Source organism: Varanus komodoensis, unplaced genomic scaffold (genome assembly GCF_004798865.1).
Source record: "Varanus komodoensis strain SLA01 unplaced genomic scaffold, ASM479886v1 scaffold7_3, whole genome shotgun sequence".
In the NCBI taxonomy this organism is placed as follows: domain Eukaryota; kingdom Metazoa; phylum Chordata; class Lepidosauria; order Squamata; family Varanidae; genus Varanus; species Varanus komodoensis.
In genome coordinates this window covers 26,831,163-26,842,704 of record NW_025336480.1, presented here as the reverse complement: position 1 = coordinate 26,842,704, position 11,542 = coordinate 26,831,163, and the positions used below count along the sequence as shown (strand labels likewise).

Sequence of the window (11,542 nt, the reverse complement as noted above, 5' to 3'; positions counted from 1 at the left end):
TCCTCCTCCTCTCCAGTTTATTCTCACAACGCTCTTGTGAAGGAAGTTTGGCTGTGAGTCAGCATTGGGCAGCATAGAAATGAAACAAACAAATAAAAGAGGTCCATGTAGGCAAGGAAGGGGACCAGTATTGTGTGTGGTGTGTCCACCTGCCACATGTTCTGAGGTCCAGTCTGCACAGGGGCCTTGTGCGAATGCTCCCCAAGGCACACAGGCTTCCGGTGTGTCCTTTTTACCATCCGGTTTTGCAAGAGCCTCCATGCATGGCGGCGAGTGCTGGTTGCAGTAGTCCCCCATGCAGGCGGGGCTTGGGAAGCACAGCTCTCTGGCCTGGCCTGGTGAAAGGGGCAGTGCAGACCCCTTGCCACCACACCATGCCGTTCCTGTCGAGAGCATCAGCACGGTGCTCTTTCCCCTGTTGTCTCCCTAGAAGACCCCAGACTTGCAGCCAGCCTGACTCTGAGAGGGAAGGAGTGTAGAACAAGGCAGCCTACGCTATAGTTTGAAATGTTTTTGCAGGTGTTTAGCTCTGTCAGCATAAATAACAACTGTGAAATGGGGCAGTGCCTAAAATTACGCCTATGCGCGGATATGCTTTAGAATCTAGTTTAGATTACTATACAGGTCTTATTTGTGTGTGGGGGTGATGGGTTATCTTCAGCTGCTGCTAATCATCACCTACAATTGCAAATGTGCATCTTATTCTACTTAAAAAACTATTTCTCAGTTTAGGTATCCCCTTCCAGAGTAGTAAGCACTACAGGGGATAGTGGAATAGGGACCCACCCAGCCAAGCTGAAATCTTCCTGAAAAATGCATGACATACGCTAGGCACAGGACAGCTTGGAAGACACAGTTCCTTCCAGCATTACAGACACTATCAAAGGACTTGGGGATCATTACTGATGTAAATGAAACAACAGACATTGTCCCATTAATCAGTCACTCCTCCTCGCACTTTTCATTCACAGATGTTCACTCACCCCTCTTTGGCTTTCTCCTTTTGCTGATCAAATGATGTGGAGATAGAGGTAAAGAGTCGGGAGAGAAGGTAGGGGAAGAGAGATTGATTGCAATTCTTCACTGTCCATCAGCTCAATGGCTTCCTGGGCAGTTTACAAAATCAAAATACCATAATTAATATAAAACATGTGCAAGACACATATAATAAAAAGACAGTAATCCAATGAATAAATACCATAATACTATAAAACATAGGACAATAATCCTACTACTACCACCACTGCAGCTAATAAAAATGAAGATAAAAATTTATCTATGAAAACATTGGGTAAGAAAACGGTTTTCACCCGGCACCTAAAGGAACAGAGAGTGGGCACCAGGCACACCTTTGGAGAGCTGACTCCACAAATGGTGTGCCACAGCTGAGATTTCCCCCTGCTAAGGAGGGATCCTTTAAATTCTGGGGTGTCCTCACTCTGCCCTTGCTACTTCTAGTGCAGAAAAACATTTCTTGGGTAAAAGCCATACTTCTGTTTGCCACTGTGGCCTGTGTTTTACAGCCCCCCTCAAGAGATATGGAGTTAACACTGGCAAGTGTGAGAATGAGCTGGAAGATGAGATGGCACCACTGGTGTGTCCCAAGGTGAAGGGATGGACTTGGTAGGGAGCAGGCTGGGGAAGGCCAGCATATCCTGGGCAGGGAACTGTACCCAAGGGCCTTCTTGGCCCCTTCCACTTCAACTATTCCAGGATTCTATGTGTGTCCTTTTAGAGGATGGGGGGTGGGGGCACAGCTGTTGAAACGACAGATTTCCACCCAGACTTTGTCAGTTTCACAGTCGTCCAGAAAGGGAGAAGGAGCAGCAAAGAGGGCCAAAGACCCAGAAAAGGAGGGGAAAGCGAGTCAAGCATCAGAGAGTCTTCTGTGTCGGCAGGTGAGATAAATGTTGCAGTAGCCAAAAATGGAACTTCTAGGTAAGCCTGGTCTGGGTTGGTTGCTAGTGTGCGCCGTGCCTCTGGTCCATTTGGACTGCAACATGCATGGCAGAGGACAAGACGGAGTGGCTGTGCAATGCCCCTTGGCTGGTGGTGTGAGAAGCTCTCCATCTTTCTCAGCGATAGAGCAGATGTTTTGCATGCCAAAGACCAGGAAGGCTGGAATCAGTCCTGCCTGCAACCTCGGAGGGGTACTGCCAGTCAGTGTCAACCAATACAGGGCTGGATGGACCCTAGAACTGACTCAGCATAACAGAGCTTCCTAGCTTCCTAGCCTTTCCTCACTTCGTGTCATTTAAACAACCCTGTAAAGCTAGTTTGTGTTTAAGCATTCAGTATCCATAACTGTTCTCTACTGCTACGCAGACTCTATCTTTTGAAGACTGTTTCTCCAAGCAGTAAGAAGAGAAGTCAGGTCCTGGGAGCTGCTTGAGCTGCTTGAGGAAAGTGGAACTAAAAAGGCAACCCTCTGTTGTACTTCCGGCTTCGCGACATATGGCCATTTCACCTTCTGCAAAAACATGTCTCTGTGTTGCACACGTGTGTGACCAAGTCTCTCCTTTACTTCTGCTCTAAAAGGGGGAAGGAGCAAAACAGAAAGAGCTAATCCATACAAGATGTGAGATAGTTTGCCAGTCTTGTGAAAGGAAAGATGCGCCAGCCCTTCTTGCAATCGTTAGGCTGGCACTTTGCCTGAAGTAACTTTGCCTGTGTATGAATAGCATGTTACAAAGTTATCAATGTACTGGAATTATTTAAATTGCCATTTTAAGCACTTGGCCCAGTGTAATTCATATTCAGATAAACAGGCATTATCTCAGCACAACTGTGTGAAAATTAAAATGAATTTCGATCTCAAGAGAACAATGCAGATTTCCCCTCCTGCCCCCACTAAAAGAAAGACAAGTGGAGGAGTGGTGTAGAAGGGAAAAGTTGTGAGCATACAGTATTGAACTGTCAAGTTTTTAAGCTGCTCAGCTTAAATGGCACAAGGGGGCTCCTTGCCAGAGAACATGCCAGGCTAGTTTTCTGCTGCTAGGTATCTGCCAGTGAAATAAAAAGCAAGGGCATGATCTTTCTAACTCCGGAGAGTGGGCCGGCCTGCATCAATCTTTTCTGTTCTAATGCTCGGTACTGAAGTTTTCAAGTTCATATTTCAGACATGGTAGGCAGGAGTGTGGTGGTAACTGGACATCAACCAACAAAAACTAAAAAAAAGGAAGTAGAGAAATCATTTCCACTGTTGGTTGGCAGGATCAAGCTACAGCTGATCACTGTTTGCAGAATAATTACTATCAGAATAATTCATCACCCTCCCCCATCCTGTGTAGAAGAGACAAACTAAGAGAAATGAGGAGCTGGTAGTAGAGGGTGAGCAGAGTGGGTATCAGCACCCAGCACCCTTGGGTCACTACCAGGGTGCCAGCAGGCCCACCACAGGCCATGGCCTTGCAGCCTCCTTTATTTTTCCCTAGGCTGGCATTTTCATTTCCTACAATCCCCTGTGATCCTAGGTCAAAGTGTCCTGGGAAATTAAATGGCAGATAGACCCAGCTCCTTGCCCACCAAATGTACCTTCTCCACCATCAGCCCACCGTGAGTCACTGATTTAAGAGGACAGCCCAAACAGAACTGCTTGTAGGGGCCAACTCTATTGGTGCTAGCCTCAACATTCAATTATAGAGCTTTAAGGTGTGCTGTCACAGCACTTACTTAGCAACAGGTATGCTCATTGAGCACATCTGATTATCTTGCACACACTCTCTGGCTCTTAGAAGCTTTAGTTGATAAGGACTGAAGGCCATTGATGTTGCACAGCTTTGCTCATTCTGATATGGAGGCTGTCACAAACTTTTCACATGTTTAACTGCATTCAGATAAAATTGCGTAGCTAGAAATAAGTGATCACAACTGCACAGGACCCTAAACTAAGGCTGCAATCCTATTTGTGCTGCCTGGGAGTAAGTCTCACTGAAATCAGAGGGTCTTTTGTCTGACTAAATGCCTGCAAAAAGCAGACAGAATCAGGGTACACATTACAAAGCTGGTGAGTTATGTAACTGAAGTGACTCAAATATAGCAGGTGTACAGAAACTTGTGACTAACATAACACTATATAAAAAGAACTCTAATAAAAATGTTTCTAGGAGCATCTTAAACCAAACCGTCCATGCATCATGTTCAGACAGGATGGATGCAGAAAGAGGCATTCTCAGGCATCAAGAACCCCCACTCCCCAAATAACAAGCGTGTAAGAAGATTGCATTTGGGCTTGATGTCAGATGTGCAGACAGGAAGCCATCTTTCCTCCAAGGTCCTCTCTGAGGTCCATTGCTCAGGACTGGGCAGGTTTATAGAATCATAGAATAGCAGAGTTGGAAGGGGCCATGAAGGCCATCAGGTCCAACCCCCTGCTGTTGCAGGACACCAGTTTACACCATCCCACTCAGATGGCTGTTCAGTTTCTTTCTGAATGTCTCCAGTGTGGGAGAGCCCACCACCTCTCCAGGCAGCTGGTTTCTCTGCTGTATTCGTCTGACAGTGAGAAAGTGTTTCCTGATGTCCAGCCTGAATCTGGGTTGTCATGGAAGGGAAGGGAAGGGAAGGGAAGGGAAGGGAAGGGAAGGGAAGGGAAGGGAAGGGAAATCTTTCAAAGAGCCTGGTCCTAAATCATTTAAGGCCAGGCTTTGACTGGAGCCCTGAAATGTTTAGGTAGCTTCTGATCCAAGGCAGAGGGTTATTTCACCTTGTTTTCTGGAGCCTCAGATAGCTTTCCTATTGACTATAATGGGAAAATTCACAAACATACACAGTTTGAATGGTTTTTCCTCCCAATGGAAAAGGTCTTTCCTTATTGGCTTTCTAAGTATTTTGCCACAGGCCATTAGAAACATGTGTTTCATTGTCATGCATGTTGGTGAACCAGATTCTGTGCCCGCCCTGTGTCTGTTGCTCTGTATATTGTGGGAGTGTGTTGTGCTTATGTGCATACGACACACACATGCACGCTGCTACAGTGTGCACCAAGGACTACTGCAACATTTCTAAGGCCCCAAGAGTCCACCACAACTCTTTCAGGTACAGAGGGAGTTTGGCTCCTTTTCAGCCCTCATTTCAGGGAGAATCCATAGCTCAGTGCCTGAAGCTCTGGAGAGCCACTGCTGCCAGTCCATGTTACCAATACTGGACTTGATGGGCTGATGGCGAACCTCTGAGGTACGAACTGGCAATAATGAGCTGTCTGACCTTGCTGAGGCTCTCACAGTTCCTCCTCTAAGTGCAGTTCATTTCATTTATGCTCCTGATTGCAAGCCTTTTTCCGGGGGGGGGGCAGGGGGAGGGATGTGCATTGTAAAGATAGGTCCCAGAACCGTCCCCCAGTCAGGAGGTGGCAGCTGATGGTGTGGAAGATCCTATGTGAATAGGCCCTTAGACTTGCAGAGAGGGCTAACCCCAGCTACAGAGACACCATCCAGGTACTGGCAGAAGCACCAGGTTAAGAGAAGACTGTGGGGGAGGGGGCATGATATACCTCTATAAGTACCTCAAAGGCTGTCACAGAGAGGAAGGTCAAGATCTCTTCTTGCTGATGCCAGAGTGTAGGACACAGAATAATCCATTCAAGTTGCGGCAACCCGGATTCAGGCTGGACATCAGGAAAAGCTTCCTCACTTTCAGAGCAACAGGACAGTGGGACCAGTTGCCTAGAGAGGTCATGGGCTCTCCCACACTAGAGACATTCAAGATGGAACTGGACAGCCATCTGGGTGGGATGGTGTAACGTGGTGTCCTACAACTGCAAGGGGTTGGACCTGGTGGCCTTCATGGCCCCTTCCAACTCTACTATTCTATGATTTCTACCAGAGCAAAAACCTCCTGTATGATAAGCAGGTAGAGGTGGTTTTCCCAAGCACAGCGCAACTCCGGATGGTGAGATTTGGAGGAACACTACATTACTGCTGTTCTGCAGAGCCACAGAGAGCCAGCTGTAAGGTGGTCAGGGCAATCCGTGCCAGCCGCTCACCGCATAGGCATCAATGGGATACCATCTGCCAGTGATGGTTCTTGAACCTTTGTGGGAAGCATGGCATATTGGCACAGCCAGCATGGGTAAGGTGCATGGAAAACAGATATGTTAGAGGTTGGAGGGCTCTTTTCAAGTGCTGATACTGCCAGGTGAACACAGTCTAACAAGGAGAAGAGAAAACCAGTTTTAGAGATGTTCCTTCCATGTTTCTCCCAAAACCATTGGGATTGGAAATAAAAGGAGAGACATGGTAATGTTATTCCCTAACCAGAAGCAAGCCAGCTTTGCCTTGGACCATCTTGGGTCTGAGTTGCCTGGAATTCTGAGGTCTTCAGAACATTTCCATGGTGAGGATATTCACCTTGCATTTGACTTTTAGCCAAGGTGAATGAAGGGTTTCTTGGGCATGGGGCTCAGTTGTTCACACTTCCTGTACACCTGCTGTCCTCAAAAGAGCATCATCCAAATGTGCTGGATGACAATTTTCATCATCCCCAGTTGACATGACCAACACACAATGTACCAAAGCATGAGCTTTGGGGGGTTTTTTTCTCTTTCCATAAAAATCTCTATGTAGTTGCATGCATTTTCCCCCAAATATGCATCAACTGTGTATCTCTCTGAAATGCAGACATTTTTTTCCCACTGATTAAAGCACATTTGTGTGCCTTTTACAAAGCACACACACTGTGCCATTTCAAACATACCCATGCTGTTGACTACATAATTCCAGTGTTCATGAGTCACACTGCAAGCTTGCAAATGTATGGACTTTGATCACAGATCGTATCTAAGTCCATACTTGGTCTGGAAGGTGCGAACTAAGTAAATCCTGGTCAAAAGCAAACAACCTTTTCATATGTCCCTATTGTGGAGATGAGCCTAAATGAATGTTATTTGCAATAACATTGCCTTATCTTGCTGGATATAAAACTGCTGAAAGCTTAAACTCACTCACCCTCTTCTTTCTAGTTATGTCACACCAGCAAACAGCAGAATTCAGCTGAAAGTTCTCAACAGCTGTTGGCAACAACAGTGAAGTATTTGAATTTTCCTGATGCTGCCTGACATTGAGATAGGTCTTTGTCACAGTTGTCCTGAAATTGTCCTTTAATTCCACTTCGCAGCTATTCCTGACACATAAAGCATGTGGGTAAGGACAGTTAGCACTACCCAGGGGTTTATAGGGACTGCAGTAGGACCCACGTATGCATCGGTCTCCAGTGAGCAATATGGCGGGCCAATGGTACATGGGACCCTGGCCTTGCAGGGGTCCAAGACAAATTGTGGCAGTTTAAAGCTCCCCGCTCTCTTCTGAGCAATCCTGGGCTCAGTAAAATAATAGCCAGTATCCTCTGAAGCACTTAAGAAATACCTAGTTCCAGGGCTTTTTTTGTCATAGAACACACCGGAACAGCATTCTGGCACCCTTTTTTCCAATGGATTTTATGAAGTGATTTTGAATCGCCTGTCAGCGTAGCAGGTCAGCAGCAAACATCTTTAACATAGTGCCTGCGGGCTGCTTTTGTGTCCGAGCCGCCCGGCTTGGGATCGGTGTGTGTGGTCGCGGTGTGTGGTCGCGGTGTGTGTGGTCGCGCGCTGAGTGCTTACTGCTGGCGACATGAGTTCCGGCACCTTTTTTTTTTTTTTTTACAAAAAAAGCACTGCCTAGTTCCATTTACTTTTGGAAACTTTTTGGTATGAGGCAGTATTTGCTTTTCTTCTGGACAAGTCTTGTGCTCACTTGAAGGAATGCCTGTCTCCACATGTGTCTGTCAGTACTTGCAAAGTGTCCTTGGAGCTCCATCTCTGGGTGTCTTTGCCATCTGTAAGGTATGGCCCCAGAGGACAGAGGCTTCTCTTGCTGGCCACCAGATTGTGGAATGCTCTCCCCAGGGACACTTGCCTCGTCACTGACTTTGGTATCATTTGGCACACTACTGGTGAAGTATCTTCATCATCGTCATCATCTGAGGACTTTTATCTTAATTCGCTGCTATGGATTTTGCTGCTTTTGTTGTATTTTTGGGTTTTTCTTTTGTTGTCTTTTGAAATATTGTCAGCTGCTGTGGCAATTAGAAGAGCAAGGTATATATCAACCACTATCATAAGTAACTAATTAAATGAGTGCATTTGATTTCTTTTTGCTTCCAAGCATATGCTTTTGTCAAAATTTGTTCTCTAGTTTTCAAGATCATTTGCATTCTAATCCTTATAAGTGTTTGTAATTCAAGTTTTGCACCATCTGTAAGCTTAAACTCATTACTGTATTGCAGGGTATGAGCCAAACCTGGGAAACAGCATGAGGTCTAGGAATAGCTGTGCAGCTTTCTACTTCAGCCCCAATGTTTAGCAGCTGCCTATAGCTACCAGAGGGACCGTGGGTGGTGCAGTGGTTTAAAACTGCTGAGCTGCTGGGCTGGTTGATCAAAAGGTTGACAGTTCGAATCTGCAGACGGGTGAGCTCCCGTACTCTGTCCCAGCTCCTGCCAACCTTGCAGTTCGAAAGCATACAAATGCAAGTAGATAAAAGGGTACCACTTTGGTGGGAAGGTAACAGCATTCCCTGCACCTCAGTGTTTAGTCATGCTGGCCACATGACCATGGAAACTGTGTGGGGACAAACGCTGGCTTCCTCGGCTACGAAACGGAGGTGAGCACCCCCCCCTAGAGTCAGACATGACTGGACTTTAATGTCATCGGGAAACCTTTACTTTTATAGCCACCAGTGTGTGTATGCAAGTATTCATATCACAGCCTGCCCCAACCAGGTGCTGCCCAGGTGTAGACTACAACTCCCATAATCCACAGTCACTAGAGTGGGAGTTGTAGTCCAACATATTTGGGAGCATCAGGCTAGGGATGACTGTACTGTCCCATCTGCAATGAATTTTTCTAGGTTATCTTGAAAAATGTGGAACTGTGAATCTGCACTAGATCAGCAAACAGGTCCTGAATAGCTGCAAAGGTTTTCAAACCATTAGGTGCAGTAGAGTACAGGAGTCTCCCATCTGAATTCTCAGTTAAGCAAAATGTGGCATTCCTGTATGCGTGTCCCCACCACCTTGGTTTTGAGAAGTGATTTGCATCAATTAAAATCCGTGCTGAATGGAAACAAGTAGCAGGAAGGTTAGGCTGAGCAGGGACAATTTATTCCACATTCTTCAGGGCAGGGCAGGTACAAAAGCCTTCTAAAGATTAGGCAAGAATGGACACAGAACTGTCACCTGCAGGGTAGATACCAAAGGCACAAGTGAGCTTGCTAGTTTGCAATAACCCCTCCAAGTAAGTAGAATATCTTAACTATTCTGAATTCCTTTTAAGTTTGTTTGGAGTATGGGGCCTGCTTATTTGCCCCCATTCCCACGACTGTATCCTTATACTGGGAGAAAGCCCCATTAAATCCAGTAGGGCTTGCTTTTAAGTAGCAATGTGAAGCCTATGTGTGGGGAATGGACCCATTTCCCCAGGGACATTTTGCAAAATGCATGTGGAGGAAGCATGTTCTGACTTTCTGCAACTTCCCCCCACACCTTCAAACTCTGCTTGGGAGTGGCTGTGTGCACGATCCCACTCTTTAGTAAACTATGGCTGGGCGCATACGAGAATCACCGTGATGTGGCTGCCAGGTGCATGACAAGTGTACACAGCCTGTTGCCATGCGCCTCTCCAGGCATCAGTGCTGGCTGCACCAGCGCCTGTGCCCAGACGCTGCCCATGCTCCTGCAACAGTGGCACGTCTGCTGTCCAACGTCTGATTGTGCACGCTTCTTGGAAAAGGGGGCGCGGGGGAAGCCGTGTCTAGCCTCTGGGTCCCGCAGTTGCCCTGCGCTGCGTGTGAGCGCATGGCAGAAAGGGAGGCGAGGAACTGGCAGCCTGGCTGGCTGGCTCTGGGCCTGCTGCCCGTGGCGGCGAAAGGGCAGCAGCTCGCCAAAGCCTCCGCCATGCGGCACGCTTCTGTCGCTGTGGGCGCCCGCGCTTTGCCCGGGGTCCACCAGCCACACGGAGGAAGGTCCTCGGCGCTGCCGGCGCGCCCCTCCACGGCGGCCGCCGCTTTCCTCGCCCGCGCGCGCGCCATCTCGCGCGCGCTTCCCCCGCCGGAGGAGGGCTCGGCCCGCCGGGGCCGAGCTGCTGTGGCCACGCGCGCCCCGCACGCGAGCGAGCGAGCGCGCGTCCCGCCGCTTCCTCGCTCTTGCGCGCCCGCGGAGCTGCGCTGTGTTCGCCCGCCCGCCAATGAGAGCGCCCCGCGCGAGGAGCGGAGGGCTGGCTGGCTGGGGACCCGGCGGGCGGGGGAGCGAGGCGGTCGGGGAAGCCGCCCTCTGTCTCCTCCTCCTCGCGCTCTCCCCGAGCATCTTGTGCAAACAAAAAGGCTGGTTGGCTGCGGCCGCGGCCGCCGCTCTGCTTTCCCCCTCCGGAATCCTCCGGCGGCCGCTGATGTAAGACCCTGGCGGGAGCGCTGGGAAAAGCAGGCGGGGAGGTGGAGGGGGGAATGCGGTGCTCCTGCCTCCGCCGCTCCTGCTGCAAACGAGAGCTGCCTTGCCTTGCCTTGCCTGGGCAGCGTCGCCAGCCCCAGGCGCACCGGGTCTCCGGAGCGGGCGAGCGGAGGGGCCGGCAGGTAGGGCAGCGGGGCCGAGGGCCTGAGCGCGGCGGGGAACCGCGCTGCCTTCCCGCAGCGCTCTCGCCTGCGCGTGGATGCCGGTGGCGCGGCTCCCTGGAGGGCCGTGGGGCGGCGGGGTGGCAGTCGGGGACCCGCCGGGGCTGCGTCCGACCTGCGTGCGTGATCGGGTCCCTTGCATCCTCCTCGGGTGCGTGCTTATTCGGAGGTGAAGCCCGCGGCGCCCGGGGGTTTTCCTGCCCGGGAGTGCATCCCGAGTGTCTGCTTCTTTGTGATGAGTAGCCCTGGCGTGGGCTCTGCTGCTCGAGAGCCTCATGGCGAAAGCTCGTTGGTGGCATGCTCGCTTCACCTTGGCTTTGTTCCCCCTCATGCAAGCGACCCTCCCCGCCCCCGTGGCACCGGCGGCAGGTCCCCCGTCTGTCTGAGACCCCTGCTCGAATCCTAGTCTTAATCGCATTGTCTGCGCTTCATCCTTCTTTCCATCATCACCATCATCGCCTGCGGAATAGGTCCCTTTGCCTGCGTGCATCCGAATGAAATGTCAGGGCAATGGTAATAAGTGTTGCTTCAGCGTCAAGTGTAACTTTAGTTTTGGAGCCTTCCCAAGCCGAGATGAAAGCGGGGTTCTTGCGCTGAAGGCGAGCGTGGAGCCTTCCTTTCCACGTAGCATTGAAGTTTCCTTATCACATAGGCACTGATTGCCTCCCAGGACATACGGCGGACCCTCTGGCATCCCGCTTTTTGGCAGGCTCCTTTTATCATAGGGTATGCGGAAATCTGCTTGTCTGTGCCAGTTGTTTCCCTGCACGCATTCACCTCTCACCACAGGTTTGTCTGCCTGTGACCCACCAGGTGAAGTTGGGACATGGCTGAACGGTGTGCGATGAGACATGGGGTTTTCTTGGCTGGTTAAGCCTCAGGGTGCAGTGTGGGCTCTGGAA

At 49.7% G+C, this 11,542-nt stretch overlaps 1 protein-coding gene across 1 annotated transcript in view; it reads left to right on the top strand.

The window, feature by feature from the left end:
• The first annotated feature begins 10,333 nt into the window (after window positions 1-10,333).
• The window catches only part of PLCB4 (phospholipase C beta 4), a 203,115-nt gene continuing 201,906 nt past the window's right edge, over window positions 10,334-11,542 (top strand). Inside the window, exon 1 of the mRNA XM_044454159.1 lies at window positions 10,334-10,422. The gene's annotated coding sequence lies outside the window, so the exon portion shown is untranslated. The remainder of the gene's footprint in view (window positions 10,423-11,542) is intronic.